Source organism: Lolium rigidum, chromosome 4 (genome assembly GCF_022539505.1).
Source record: "Lolium rigidum isolate FL_2022 chromosome 4, APGP_CSIRO_Lrig_0.1, whole genome shotgun sequence".
Taxonomy (NCBI): Eukaryota; Viridiplantae; Streptophyta; class Magnoliopsida; order Poales; family Poaceae; genus Lolium; species Lolium rigidum.
Genome location: NC_061511.1, coordinates 56,276,762 through 56,293,153, shown reverse-complemented (window position 1 = coordinate 56,293,153; position 16,392 = coordinate 56,276,762). Strand labels below are relative to the sequence as shown.

Here is a 16,392-nt window from a genome sequence, read left to right as displayed (position 1 = left end):
GGGCAGCCCCATAAACCGGCACCAGAATCCATTCGAATCCATCTCTCTTACATTTAATATGAAGCTTAACACAAAAATCTCCCGTGGTTACCTTTAACACTTGTAACGTGTCAGATTTTATACCAACTACAATACCCCCTAAGCGACCGTGAGGTGGTAAGCAAAACCATGAGAAATTATATCCCGCAGCTAATTGGTTCAAAAAAGGAATCGAGAAGTTAGATCTCTCAGTCTCCAACAAGGCTATGAAGTCTAATATATGTTCTCGAATTGCCTCTTTGACAAACAAATATTTAGCAGTATCACCAAAACCCCCTGAATTCCAATTAATTCCTTTTATATTCTGCATCACGAAAATTGTTTTTAAATTCTTTTTCTAGTACTTCTGCGGATATTGCTAGTATCATATACCTTTTTGAGTCTATTTTCATTTACCTTGACAACTGGTTTAAGATGTTCCAAATGTTCCTCTAAATCCAGTGTGTTATCATCATCCTCAATCAAATCTTCACAAAGAGTGGATACTTTTGACAAAACAAGTGTCTCCAGCCCTTCCTCCTTATTCTCAAGGTCAATCTCTTTCTTTTTTTAAAATTGTTAAGATTCTTTCCTCTTCTATCATTTTAAGCCCTTTAATAGAATTGTCTATCTCTCCTTCTGAGTTTCCTAAAGATACCCCTAAACGCTCTGCTCGTTTCACTATCTCAGAATCTGAAATATTAACAACAGAGTATGTGGGGGTCGCCAACTAACCTGTACTGAATGAATCATCACGCATCTGCGCATTCCTTGTTGATTCATGGGAGGTATGAGTTTCCAGCAGAGGTTACTATGTAGTATCATGCTCTACTTTCATTCCTTGTTTCTAAGATTGCACTGTTAGCATTGCTGATGAACATCGACTCATGTGGCTGTTTGAGTGTGAGAGATTATTTTAACATCCAATTCTTACATATAAAAGTTGTATTTTGTGCAGATCATATATTCATACATCATAGCCAGACAAGGTTGCATTTGATTGCTGAAATGATGTCTCTTAATTTTCAGATTGACCGTGCCTAAGCAAGAAAAAGATAGTACGAGAGCGATGCAGGCCTCAGTTAGATCGTACTAGATGGGCCCAGCGCGCTCTGCCGCGCCGGCCTTCGATATTAGCGTGTTGCTTGTACTGCGTGAGAGTTTCTTTTCCAGGGTGTGTTATCTTATTGATTTTTGTTTTTAGGCCCCGTGCCAATTTGTTCTCTGTGGACTTGAATAAGCAACGCATGAACGTATGGGAGAGCGATCTCATTACACATGCGTACTTTGGGATAGTGGTTGCTTAAACGTGTGTGGACGGTTTTAATATTCTAATTACATCAGCAAAATGCAGACTATGTGTATATGAGGGTGCTACAAACTGGAGTCGCGCAGCGATGCTAGGTAGGTTTTCTTTAGAGGGTGTCCCACGGAGGAGGCGGTCGACTCCTAACTCCTTAGTATGGCGCACGCTAACGTTGGTCGCTTCCTCTATGTCAGCTGCTAGGATTTCTGTGGTGGCCTGTAGTTCTCTAGCGGTTGCGCATTTCGTGTAACGCTTGCTGGTGTTAGTCGCGAGGAAGGGCAGCGCCATCGCCATGCCTGCATTAGCTCCGAAATTCTTTTACACGAAATGAGTCACAAGTTGGGAGTGCTAAATCGATTGTTAAATGGTGTTGCTGGAGAGGAAAGGCTTACTTGTTGTAGGTCGGGGCGAGGTAGAATCCCAAGACCTAGATCGTTGTTTGTGGAGTTGTCGAATGGACCCTTTCCTCTTGTTTCTTTCCGGTGTACTCGTGTTTCGTGTGGTCGCCGTGGATCTCTGCTGGTTTTTCTCGTCGCGTAAGTCACCGGTTCTTCATCAAAGGGGCTAGTATCATTGTTTTATCCGGGTAGGGTCACTGCTTGCAGGGAACTGGGTGATGGGTGATGTGGGTTTGTGGTTGGCCCCTCATCATAATCGATGGCGAAGACTCAGGGGCGTAGGTAATGGCATTGTCCACTAAGCTGCGGTTTCTGTAAGAGGGGTAACTAAATGGGATGAAAAAGGTTGCGAAGACATAACATAGTGTAAGCATCCATCATGAGCACTTTGCGAAAATAAAATTACTATATATATAGCATGTCTTGCAACAAATAAAATGCATACCTTCAGACCACGTGTGATGGCTTTCCCATTGCCTTCCTTAACCAAATGAGAGCCACTGGGATCATCTTCTTTTGAGCTCAAGAAAATTTCTGTGTTATCTGGATCGTGCAATACATCAACTCATGCAACCTTCTCATCGGTTGACAGTGCCATTGTCATCATTTTAGATATGCATCTCTTGATAGAGCAATCTCCACTTTGAGCAACCTTCTTTTCACCTACCAACAGAACATGTTCTATCGCAGAATGCTTTTCCTTCATCTCGATGTACCTGAGCATAATTCATGCGATCGTTGCTACTCGGCTTCTATGGGTTATTAGTCTCTTTCTCTTCCTTGTTCCTTGCTTTTAGTAGCTCTCTTATTCATCCTTGGGCCACTCCTTGCCGCCCTTTTGTTTGTAGGTAGAGAGGTTTCACTCAATCCCTGCGAGGCTTAGCCCCATTGATCTCCACAAAACTCAAATACCAAACAAACAAGGTCACCGCATGTGTGATATGATGTGGAGGGTTCGTTTTGACAAGTGCGAACTTGTTAATATCTTTTTACCAAAAGCAGTGGTTCTTCTAGTAACTATGAGTAAATGACATGTTTCCTTCATAATTTATATGACAGACAAAAAAATGTTTTCTTACAACATCATACTCTTTTGTAAAAAAATAATAGTGGAGATGTAGTGTGTAGATTTGACTGCCAGCACACACTAATAGGTGCCACAACAGTGAATAGGCTGACATGCACCTAGAGATGACTGAGAGCGGCTGGCTCCAGATTAAACCTAGTGGGAACCGCAAATATGTTGGTTATCAAAGATCATTGCAGCTGTCTTCCAAAAGGTCAGGAAGCACTAAGTTATCGTCAATGATAGGTGCGTAGAATTCAATTGTTTTCACAATAACGACACCCGACAACTATGCAAGATAGTCAGGTTTATGAATCAATTGTATGAACAAAAAAATTGAGTACAACTTGGGCAGAATTATATGAATAATTCAAATACAATAGTTGCACCTATGACTGAAATTTTCTTAGGCCAGTCGTTTTTCTCCTGCAATGGGAACGAAGAGCTAAATAAATTAGCACAAAATCAAACTGACATGTTTCTCTCATCTATTTTTCCATAAGAAAGCTTAAATCCTTGCTTATAATAGATTACCCGCACCTCCCACGCCATTAAAGTGGGCAATCGCGGGCAGGGCAACACAGACATAAGACTACGGTTTAATCGCTTATTATTGTTCCTAGGGGATTCTCTAACAACACTACTTTAATTAATACACTGAGGCAAATATTTGCCTCCGCTTTGAAAAAGAACATCCATTTAAGTAGTGTCCTATTATTTGTATGTGGGCAAAGCAGCTCCTAACGCAATTTTCACGAATAAAAATGACAGAGCCAATAGTTATCTAGTGAGAATTACCATATCAAAACATCAGTCAGTCCTTTAGGGTGATTCACATAATGCACTTTCCATGCTAGCATGAAAGTGATGACAGGCACATAAAGGACATTCTAAACCAGCATGCTAATGGAAATCCAAGCATGAAAGTAGCTAAATGAAGCTGGAAACCTGGCAGTGGGATGCAAAAAAAAATGAAACATAAGCACCACATCTCTAGTACAAAGGGAACACCTGACATAATAGTAGGTAGAAGTACTACTTATTTTGTGTGCCTACCTCGAGCATGGGGATTCTAAATGGAATTAACGCAGAGGAGAACTCCATAAACTTATGATCTTGCACAATCTTACACATCATATTCACTTCTATTCTAGCAATGGCTAGCGGTCATAACAGAAAATAATTCATGTGCATTAGCACAAGACATACCAAACTCCCAGAAGAAAATACCACAAATCTTCTCCAAAGGCACAATATATCGTAGTAAGAAACTTGAAATAGTATATCAAATCGTAAAGTCCATACAGAACTGAAGCTTTACATACACATCAGTACTCTGGAATTTAGAATGTCCTTTTATGTGCCTGTCAAATCATATATTCGTTCAATCATCTAATAATAACTGAATGATAAATTAAATAATCTAGATGGGGTAGTAACTATGGGGAGAATTAAATCCGAAAAGCAGAAGTCATTCAAAGTATCAAGACCATTTAAAATATCAAGACCGTAATCCAAAGCAGTCATCCCAAACCACATATCTTTCTAGTCTGCATGGAGTTTTGGTAAAACGGATCTTGCAGCTCTCACCGATATTTTCATATTATTAAGAGGTAACCATGCAACCATGTGAAATAAACCATCTAGCACGTTTACTTGAATAGAAATCTAGAATGGAAAGGGTCCTTTCTTAATCATATTCACAATATCTATACTACTCAGTTTCTTTAGATGCGGGCTCGTATATCACAGTACAAACTTCCACTGTGAAGCAGAGACATGGTCTCCACAATAGGAGCTACAAAAATCAATCCACTGGCATTCTATGACCGAAAAAGCAGCGGAAGGATGTTCGTTGTCGTTTTGCAGTAGAAAACTCAAAGGATGAGAAATGCGTTTAGTAAAGGGCAAACTGAACAGAAGACTACAAACATGCACCACTAAAAGCAAATGGAGATGAGAATTGGAATTATGACCTACATGGACTGCTCCGTATCTAACACATTCCCACTGTGGTTGGTGAGGATTGATGCAAGAAAACGATTTTAGAGGAAATATAATAACGCAATTATCTGATGTGAAAACATCTGCCATGTGGTCAGGTCCCTAAATATCTGACAAGGTACTGTTTTGTCCTCAGTATTACAGTGATAATCTAACACATAAGTCATAACAACTATCAAACCTAGTTCCTAAGTATGGAGAGCTAATGGTCTTCTTAGATTTCATCGCACTTAAAAGTGCTAGATGTAGCTTTACCACTGGCTTTTGAAGGTTAAAACACTGAAAGATAGATCATTTCTGAACTTGTCAATAAACACTTATGTGCACGCTACATTATATACCAGCAACAAAGATCCAACAGTTCTATAGTCAAACCACCTTGGTGAACACATGGTATGGATGCCTCTAAGCAGCACAAAATCCCAAAAAAGTGGAGAATTTAATTGAACACTTCAGAATTTAGTTACTGATTCAATTTCTTGCTCGTCTGCACTATCCTCAAGCATTTAACTGGATTCATTTTGTTCTTCCTTTATAGATGAAATTTCTGTCAAACAGATAATTCACCAGGTAAAAGAAACAACTGGGCAAAAGTAAATACTTATGTCATATATCCCAGGACCAAGTTAATCGGAAGGTGGAAAAGACAAACCTGATAAAATATTCATACACAGAAGCAAACTCGTCGAAGAAGCGAATCAGTAACAACAATCCAGCTTCGTACATACGAATAGACATTCTCTACTCCGCTTCCCCAAAAGATTTCTAAAGTACAGTGATAACTCAAGCCTGTGGCTAATGCCCTTGGGTGCTAGGTTGCATATATCCTGATGAGTAGATAAACAAAAAATTGAGAATAGTGAGGAAATTAGAACCACACATATTCTGCAAAATTTGTATTCCATCCTAAATAAAATTGATGAAAGAGAACAATACTGAACCTGAGTACTGCATTTTTTATTCATACATGTGTTACCAACAAATTAGGTACTATTCTTTTGAGGATTACATGAGAGAAGGAAAAAAAATACCTAGCCAAACTATAATACGATTATTTTGTTTTTCTAACAATGTATAATAAAACTGAAATTCAATTGTATGAAATTAAATATATCAAATTGAGATTCTAAAAACAACTATATGGAGCAGTATTGAGTGGTACCACAGTAAAGCTCAACAGTTATTTCACAAAATCAATTCTCTAGAAAACAATAAGAACAGGTGTGGGAGGAACTACTGAGGAGGAAACAAAATGCATACAAATAGGAGTAGAGAAACTGATCATATTTGTTCGTGTTCACCAACTCGATTTTGACAAAAGGTTCTCAAGCCTAAGGTAGTGAGGTTTATTTGGAGCTCTTCTATCTGAACCAAAACCAGTAAGGCTACAACGCAGCAGCAAGAGGCAATCAGTAAGAGAGAGAGAGAGAGAGAGAGAGAGAGAGCTGGTGGGGTGGTTGCAGAAACGCTCTAGCGAGCCCTCTATCGTTCCATGAGTTAAAAAGCAGGACGCAACAGCAACGCTCGTCATGCTACACGCTCGATGCGGCAGCTGCTAGACTCCATTCACCACCAGAAGAAGGAATCAGGTATTCAGGTGGAGGGCCAGAACATGGGCTGGCGGCCCTCTTGATGGACAGCGGCAGCAAGTAGCAGAGGCACGGGGAGGCACCTGGTGGCGATGGGAGGAGGCAGGGGCGGCAGGGACAGGGGGCAGCGAGCGGTGATAGAACCGGGACGACGGGGGCTGAGTGGCCAGCGAGGGTACCGAGAGAAGGGACGGCCAGACCACGGGTCGGAGGCCAGCGCCGGTGCCAGGCCCGCGGTGGGGAGAGGTGGATCCGGAGGTTGGGGGCGGGCGACGGATTTGGGGAAGGAAGAGAGGCACCTGGCTGGAAGGAGCGAGATTCGTGTAGTCTTGTGTGTCTTCTCGTCGCACCTCTCCGGTGGTCTCCAGCGAGCGACACGCAGCCAACGGAACCGACATGAACAAGCGGGCCCAGCACCGAACGCAGCTAATGAGAATAATGAAACACGCGGGATCGGCGGGACCCACGAAAGTGACATGCGGATTGATGAGGAGAGCGCGCGACCCTGGGAGCTTAGTGCTCTTTAGGGATAAAAAAGTGTCGACATAAATAGGTAGAACCATCATAAAATATAATTTTCGACACAAGGGCCACACTGCCCCAATTTCATTTCTGAAATTAAGAAGACCTCCAGTCCATCATGTATACATCATCCAGGTAAAGCTGAATAAACTTCCAGACTTTAACAAAAACTAATACCACCTAAGAACAACTATCTAACACATGCATACCAGATATATATCAAGTACCGTAGAGGCATGCTCAGAAGCGTATCAACTAGCATTTTTTTTAACGAAGGTAAAAGCTTTGACTTATCCATTAATTAAGCCAAAGGTACCTATTTTCTATGAGAAAACCGGGCAAAAACCTACAACAATAGGGCCAAGCTCAACCCACGACTACCCCAAGGGGCACACTTATCCACCCTGGCTACCCTCAAAAGCTACACAACCGCGAAGCTTAAGTCGGCCTATGCCGAACAGATGGCTCCTCGAGTAGAGGCCGACAGCTCCAATTCTGAAGACGAGCCTCGGAGAGGAGATGCGCAAGACCCGCGCGCCGAATAGGACCTTCAACAGTCCACCTCTCAAAGGTCATCTACACCGCCCAAAGGCGGCTTCAACTTCACAGCGAGAGGAGACTACATGAAGACATTCGAACACGCCGGAACGGAGCCCACGGTCTTGACGCCACCAACCCTTGGTCATCACCAATGTCGTTGCCTTGCAGACCTCCACCCGGAACACCCGACCACCTCCTTCTTCCGCAAGCCCTCAAGTCAGCGCCAACTCCAAGAACGAGGCCTGAAGAGGTGAGTGACGCGAGACCCCACCCTCGTCCGATCCCCGGATGGATCTAAGGTTTCCCCCGGAGCTCTTCCCAAGTGGAGCAGCATGCAACAGCCTCAACGACGCCTTCAAGAAGGTAGCTGCGTCAAGACCCTCCGTCCTCTGCCCCGGCCGCGAGACGGGAGCAAGGCGTTAGCCCGACTTGCAGCTTAACCACCACCAGAAAAAGGACCAATTGATCAACCTGAGCCCATCTATACCCGACGCCCGCCAGCCCCATGCGCCCGACGAGAACGCCGCGGCCACCTGCAGGATTGAGCGTCGGGGCCCAGAACCACACCACAGCGGGCCGCCCCATAGCCTGCCATGGAAACCAGATGACTTCACCAAAGAGATCAGCCACCAATGCCCGGAGCCGCCGCTCCGGCGTCCGGGAGCCATAGCATACCAAAGTCCGACGAGCTCCCCCCCCCTCGACGCACACGGCATGCCAGACATGAGAGGACCGACCGGAGCCACCAGATCTTGCCGCTGACAAGGCACCGCATGGAGCCCCGCAGCAACTCGCGACGGTGCAGCGCATCTGAGACACGTCCGCACCCAGCCAGATCGGGCCCGAGCGGGCCCGCACGACCGTAGCCGGAACTGGTGCCGCCGATGCACCCGTCATGCTGTCGGTCCACCCGCCGGCCCTACCGCGTCGCCGCCACCCCCTCCGCCACCGAGGGGACATCCCCGCCCCGCACGTTGGCCGGGCACCCGCGCGCATCCTCGTTCGGCCATCCACATGGCCCGACGCCGCTGCATCTGCTGAGCCACCGCGACCCGCCTCCCCATCAGATCCGGGCGCGCAAGCCCACCTCACGGTCTCGGAGCCGCCGCTCCGGCGTCCCTGCGCCCGCGAACCGCCACCGTCGCCCCAGCCAAGCCTGGCGCCCACGCTACCCCGAGACAGGAGCCACCCCCACACCATTTGCAGCGGGGGGCCACCGCCACCGCGGAAGCTACGTCAACTACTCCAAACAAGGCGGTAGCATTTTCATGAATTCATCAATTCCGCAGGTTGCAGAGCCTCAAGATGTCAGGACTCCAACCATGACAACGATTGAAGACTTCATTGCCGTGTTTGCCATCTTCCTGGCTCCCGCAGAAGCAGCCCTCTCGTAGAGCACCTTTCTAATAACACCGCCCATTCATTCAAAAATTACATAAGTACAACGCTACATCAGTCGGATTACCAGGTCTAAAAAAAATTCATATAGTTCGAAAAACAGTAGAAGTATCAATCATTAAGATCTTTTTGTGTCTACCGAGGATGCCGCAAAGCATCGTTGATATAGATCACCGAAAGAACTAGTCTCTGACTTTACCCTGCGAGATTCACCTGCTACATTGAACACATACTTAGCCAAGGGACAAGAAAAGATCACAAATGTTCCAACAATTCTATTGCAACACAGAACTGGCAAATCTTTGTCTTTTCAGCCTCTCTTCTTCAAATTATGTCTTGCTAACATTCAATTCTCTAATCAAAAGAAAATTCTGATTCTCAATGAAATTTTTAGAGAACGCAAAAGCTTGCAAGAAAAAAATCACCCTACAAAGATTTAATAGTAAAATTACCAGACTTAACCAATAACCACTTAACATGTATCACTTAAAGAAACATGGAAACATAGCTCTTTTAAGCTGTTCCCACATAAGGAACGTCTATTCTCTAAGAAAATCATCATAAAATATATTTGTATATCATGTGTATATGGTATCGTAGATGTTGGTATTGTTTAGTACACACTTGCTTTCGACCAGGTTGATTGGAAATTCTCAAGCACCTATGATTTAATAAATCTTGGTAGACTCCTTAGCTGTTGGATTTTTCTCGCGATTCATACAGATAGTTCAAGCGGGTTGAGACTGAGATGCCCCTAGTTATAAATGGGTTACATCTAAGGTTTCTCTATTTACCCTAAGTTGTAACGGAGAAAAATATGCCGACCGTTGATGCAGTGGCAGAGCTGCTATACAACCAATGGGTTCAGCTGAACCCAGCAAAATTGCTCAAAACCTTCACTAGATTAGTGCTAGATTCTATTAATTTTTTCAGAAAATAGCACTAAATAATGACTATGACATCAATGGCTTTCTCCCCTAGCTTCGTCCCTGCCGTTGAATTTGCTTTGAGATTCATGCTGCTATATGAGTGCACTTAGGTTACAACTAAGTTCTGAATGAAACATGGACGATATGGTCCTGCCCATATCTCTCTCCCGGGTCGCTCTCGCGCGAGCGGCTCCGGAGAGCCCCAACCCTAAACAAAAAAACCTCCCAGTCTCCTCCTCCTCCCGGCCGCTGCCGCCGCCGGCGCCGGCGGTGGCGGCCGCGCCCGGCCGTCGAAGGCGGAGGGCAGGGTCGGCGCGCCCCGGCGGGTTCCCTGGCGCGGAGGGAGACGCCATCTGGGCTGCGAGGTGGTGGCGGCGGGCGGTCGACGGCGCGTTTCTGGAGGTCGTCGCCGACGCATGGCGGTCCCGGCGGACGAGCGGAGGGCTTCGACCTGGCAGGCAGCAAGGAGTGGAGAGGGAGGACGCGGCGGAGCAGCCGGGTGGCGGCGCGGCGAGATCCCATCTCGGGGACGGCGAGGCGGGAGGATGCGTGGCCTGGGTGGAGTGCCCGGGCGCATCGACCGCCGTCCCTGTGCTGGGGGCGAGCAGCGGGGCTCCCCGGTGGCTGCGGCGTGGCGGGGCTGCAGGGAGGCGGAGGCGCAAGACCCCATCTTTGGGGCGGCGGCGCGGAGGACGCCTTGTGATACGTCCAATTTGCATCACTATTTTATATCATAATTTGCTGTTATTCATTGATATATTTCATATTGGGACACAATACTTATGTTATTTCATCTATTTTGCATGTTTCATGATTATTTGGAGATCGAGCACCGGAGCCGAGATTCTCGCTGGAAAAAGCACCGTCAGGATGCAATATTTCGGAAGATCAACTCGTGGAAGGAAGTTCTACGGAAAATCCTATTTTTCCAGATGACGGAGGAAGCCGAAGGGGGAGCCAGCTGGACCCGGGGTGGGCCCACGCCATAGGGTGGCGCGGCCCATGGCCTCGGCCGCGCCACCATGTGGTGTGGGGCCCCTCGGCCTCTTTCGCCTCCTTTTCTTCGCGAAACCCTTCGTCCCGAAGACCTAAGCCACAGAGGAATCCTCACGAAGGGTTACAGCCCGCCTCGCGGGGCGGAGAACACCGGAGAGAAAAGAGCTCTCCGGCGGGCAGGAATTCGCCGGGAAATTCCTCCCGGAGGGGGAAATCGACGCCATCGTCACCGCCATCGAGCTGGACATCATCTCCATCACCATCATCATCATCTCCACCATCATCACCGCCATCTCCACCGCTGGACATCGTTACCGCTGTAGAAATTTGGGTTTGATCTTGATTGTTTGATAGGGGAAACTCTCCCGATACTGATTTCTACTTGTTGTTTATGCTATTGAGTGAAACCATTGAACCAAGGTCTATGTTCAGATTGTTATTCATCATCATATCACCTCCGATCATGTTCCATATGATGTCTCGTGAGTAGTTCGTTTAGTTCTTGAGGACATGGGTGAAGTCTAATTGTTAGTAGTGAACTATGGTTGAGTAATATTCAATGTTATGATATTTAAGTTGTGGTGTTATTCTTCTAGTGGTGTCGTGTGAACGTCGACTACACGACACTTCACCATTTATGGGCCTAGGGGAATGCATCTTGTACTCGTTTGCCAATTGCGGGGTTGCCGGAGTGAGCGAAACCTAAACCCCGGTTGGTATATCGATGCGGGAGGGATCGCAGGATCTCGAGTTTAAGCTCGTGGTTAGATTTATCTTAATTACTTTCTTGTAGTTGCGGATGCTTGCAAGGGGTATAATCACAAGTATGTATTAGTCCTAGGAAGGGCGGTACATTAGCATAGGTTCACCCACACAACACTTATCAAAACAATGAAGATTAATCAACTCGTATGTAGCGAAAGCACTAGACTAAAATCCCGTGTGTCCTCGAGAACGTTTGGTCATTATAAGTAAACAAACCGGCTTGTCCTTTGTGCTAAAAAGGATTGGGCCACTCGCTGCAATTATTTCTCTCGCATTTTACTTACTCGTACTTTATTCATCTCGTTACATCAAAACCCCCGAATACTTGTCCGTGAGCATTTACGAGTGAATCCTTCATCAAAACTGCCTGTCAACACCTTCCGCTCCTCGTTGGGATCGACATTCTTACTTATCGAAGATACTACGATACACCCCCTATACTTGTGGGTCATCAAGACTATTTTCTCGGCGCCGTTGCCGGGGAGTGAAGCGCTATTGGTAAGCGGAATTGGTAAGGAAGACCTTTACTGTTTGTGCTGATTTTATTTCTGCCTGCTGCTATAAGTCATTATGGAGAGATCTTCTCTTCAATTTCTATTTGGGAAATCTACTACTATTATTGAACATTATTATGGATAACCGCTATGAAGGGGATGGAACTGTCCATCCTGGTGATCATTTACTGTTTTGCATGAATTATGCGGGTTATTCAAATGTGCAGGTATTGCTATGAATGAAGTTAGGAAGAAACTATTCTCTATATCGCTGTCTGGTAAAGCGGCGCATTGGTATAAATTGCTGAAGAATGGTGATTCTCGTGATTGGGAGGACATTGTGCCTTTATTCTATTCCAAATTTTATCCTCCAAGTGAAATTCACAAAGATCGGAACCGCATATATAATTTTTAGCCTCATGATGGAGAGAGTATTGCCCAAGTTTGGGGGAGATTGAAGTCTTTAATGCTCAAATGCCCCATTCATGAGCTTCCTGGTAATGTTATTATTGATAATTTCTATGCAAGACTTTCTTTTCAAGACAAGACCTTGCTGGATACTTCTTGTTCTGGATCATTTACACGCAACAAAGAAGAGTTTAAAAGGGACCTTCTTGATCGGATCCAAGAAAATACTGAAGGTTGGGAGAACGATAAAGATAGAGAATCAGGTATAATTTATGATTATAAATGCATTGAAGCTTTTATGGATACTGATACATTTCGTAATATGAGTGCTACATATGATCTTGATTCTCAAGTTGCTGCAAACCTTTATAAAGCTTTTGCCTCTCATTATGAATTGCCTAAGAAGAATTTTGATAAGTATCATGAACCGTACAAAGATAAAATTGATTCATCTATTAATAAATGTGTTGTAGTTGAAACTGCCGATCATGTTATTCCTGAAGCTTATATTGAAAAAACTCCTTTTCCTGCTAAAATGAAAGAGTACTCGTTATAAATAGTGCGGTTCATAAAAGTGAAAAGAAACCTAGAGAACCTGAAGAACAAATAAAAGTTGAACCTGCTGTTGCCATAGTTAAAGATCTTGTGACTGAAAATGTAGAGGATGGTCATATTATTTTCTGTGAAGATGCTTCTAATATTGTTTCACATCCTAATAAACCCAAACAAGCTAGTGTTCCTATGCTATCCGTTAGAATTGGTGATCATTGCTATTATGGTTTATGTGATATTGGTGCAAGTGTTAGTGCTATACCTTATGAGCTTTACACGGAGATTATGCACGAAATTGATTCTTGTGAACTTGAAGATATTGATGTGGTTATTCAGCTGGCTAATAGAGAAACTATTTCTCCAATTGGTATTGTTCGAGATGTGGAAGTTCTATGTGGTAAGATTAAATATCCTGCTGACTTTTTGGTACTTGGTTCTGCTGCTAGTGATTATTGTCCTATCATTTTTGGTAGACCTTTTCTAAATACTTGTGGAGCTATTATCGATTGCAAGAAAGAGAAAATTTTGACTAAATTTGCTGGTGAATCTTATGAGTTTAACTTCTCTAAATTTACTAAAACTCCTTATAAAGCTGATTTGCCTAGTAATGATTTTAAAATGGAGCAGTGTGCATCTATTGTTCTTGTTCCTAATAATCCTTTGCAAGCAACATTTGGAGGATAGCGAGAGCGAAGTTTTTAGGAAAGAAAGAGATGAGCTTGAGGAGATTTTTCTTCGCCAACCTATTCTCAAGCATGATTTACCGGTGGAAGACTTGGGTACAACACCGCCACCAAAGGAAGATCCTGTTTTTGATTTAAAGCCTTTGCCTGGATAATCTTAAATATGCTCATATTGATGATAAGAAAATATATCCTGTTATTATTAGTTCTAAGCTTACAGAGTTTGAAGAAGAAAGATTATTGCAAATATTGAAGAAACACCGAGGTGCTATTGGCTATACTCTTGATGACTTGAAGGGGATTTCTCCCTCTATTTGCCAACATGCCATTAATATGGAAGATGATGCGAAGCTCGTTGTTGAACCTCAGCGTCGTCTAATTCCCAAGATGAAGGATGTGGTAAGAAATGAGGTATTACGACTTCTTGAAGCTGGTATTATATATCCTATTGCTGATAGTAGATGGGTTAGTCCTGTGCATTGCGTTCCTAAGAAAGGAGGAATGACTGTTGTGCCTAATGATAATGATGAGCTCATACCTCAAAGAGTAATTGTAGGGTATAGAATGTGCATTGATTATCGAAAAGTTAATAAAGTTACTAAGAAAGATCATTACCCTTTACCATTTATTGATCAAATGCTAGAAAGGTTATCTAAAAATACTCATTTTTGCTTTCTTGATGGTTATTCTGGTTTTCACAAATTGCTCGTTAAAGCTAAAGATCAAGAGAAAACCACTTTTACTTGTCCCTATGGAACTTATGCTTATAGGCGTATGCCTTTTGGTTTATGTAATGCTCCTGCTACTTTTCAAAGATGCATGTCTGATATTTTTCATGGCTTTTGTGAGAGTATTGTGGAAGTATTCATGTGACATAGGCATCCCAAATGGGCCTGCCGGAAATAGTACCCGGGGTTTAATGAAGGCCCACTACCCGAAGAATAAGAAGATTCGGGAGCCCAAGATATATTAAGGAAAGTAGAGTTGTAATAGGAAGTGTTTTTTGTAATCTGGCGGGATGAGTTAGAAACCGTCCCGGACTCTGTAACTTGTACAAAACGAAACCCTCGGCTCCGCCTCTTATATAAAGGGGGAGTCGAGGGACGAAGAGATCATCGAATCATTGTTCACAAACCCTAGTTTTCATAATCGTCGAGTACTTTTCGGCTGAAACCTTCGAGATCTACTTGCCCTCTACTTCTAACTAAACCCTAGCCTATAACCCGTAGGCATTGACAAGTTAATACCTTGTCAATTGGCGCCGTCTCGTGGGAATTAGAGGCGTAAGGATCCGATCTCGATGGCACGTTCAAGATCTTCGACATCGTCAACCGGAAGCAACACAATGGATCGAGGTAAACGGATCGCTGCTGGTCTTGTCGATTTTGTTCCTCACCCACCCTCCCGTTTGGATGCATATGCGTATCTGGCGGAGCCCATGGAGATGACGTTCGGAAGGTTTCACTTTCGCGTCGAGAAGGAAGGATCGTATCGTGTCGAAATTCCGATTTCGTCGGGATCGCCGGCGGTCGATTCCGATTTTTCAAGCTATACATCGTCAACCGAGTCAGGAGAAGAAGAAACCTCGGAAACACGTTACGTCAGCACCAGAGCAAGAGAGAAACTCGCCAAGATCTTCGGCGACATATCGTTCGAGTCATCTGCGGACTCATATATAAGCGATGACTCAAGTGATGTCGACAGTTACGACTTCATCGACAAATCTATCACAGTGGGCAAGGTCTTAATCAATCTCAACAATGATGTCACCAAACCCAACATAGATCTGAGTACAAAATATCATCAGATTTATGCTATCGAAAATCAAGAGGAAACATCAGAGGCTTTCGACGATTTGGGTAATCCCTATGTCGATCCCTCGGATCTAAGGAGAGGTATGGGCACTAAATATGTCGGGCCCACACCACGTGTCAGAGTTCAACTTCCACAAGCAGCCTGGGATAGAGCTGCAAAAGCTTTAGATGGTTCGGAGCCAATGACAACAACGGCTACGGCTCAAGAACTGCAAGCTTATCAATATAGGCTCGCACCATCTGCCAGAGAAATAGAAAAACAGACAGCTGAGTTGAACAGGAGAAAGGAGGCAGCTTCTGCATCCAGCAGGAGAAGGGCAGATCTAAGTCGACAATCTAGGGTTTCGGGTGATAGCCATAGGGAGGCTCGGAACAGAGGAAGATCAAGGTTACAACACATACCCGAAGCAGAAAGAGAGCACTTAGTTCAAAACCTCGACATGTCCTTTATGTCGATAGATACAAGAGGAAACATTATCCCTAAAACACCAGAAGCTGGGTATATGGCGACACAAGCTTATATCCTCGCATCTAGGCCACCCCCAGGTGATCCAAGGGAAACATTATACAATATGGCGTTAGCAGGGGTGGAGCTATGGGGACAGCGTTTGTATCAACGCCTCCCGAAGGAGCGGCAAGGCAAAATAGTCCACGACCTGCAGCGACAACGGCGGCAGTCCACGAAGGACCAAGCGGAGCAAGAGACACAGGAGCACAAGCAAGGGTCGATAGAGCGAGGCAAAGCAGAAGAGATCATCGGCAATCCCCGGAGCTTGACGACGAGGATATGTGCGGCCTACCATGCTTCACGAGGAGAGTCCGAAAAACTCGAGTCCCCTCAGGATTCAAGCTACCCGATCATTTCAAAAAATTCGACGGTCTGCAAGATCCAGAAGATTGGTTAGTTGAT

The 16,392-nt window shown here is 44.6% G+C and overlaps 1 long non-coding RNA gene across 6 annotated transcripts; it reads right to left on the bottom strand.

Annotated features, from left to right (window-relative positions):
• Positions 1-1,415: 1,415 nt before the first annotated feature.
• LOC124708388 lies at positions 1,416-6,740 on the bottom strand. 6 transcript variants are annotated; one of them, XR_007005120.1, is made up of 3 exons: positions 6,681-6,740; positions 2,168-5,619; positions 1,416-2,034 (listed from the first exon to the last, which is right to left on the bottom strand). It is a non-coding gene; the product is annotated as an uncharacterized LOC124708388 (long non-coding RNA). The 6 variants fall into 6 exon arrangements; XR_007005118.1 differs by lacking the exon at positions 6,681-6,740 and adding an exon at positions 6,465-6,602; XR_007005121.1 differs by lacking the exon at positions 6,681-6,740 and having other exon boundaries at positions 1,416-1,639; positions 1,717-2,034; positions 2,168-6,012.
• Positions 6,741-16,392: the final 9,652 nt, after the last annotated feature.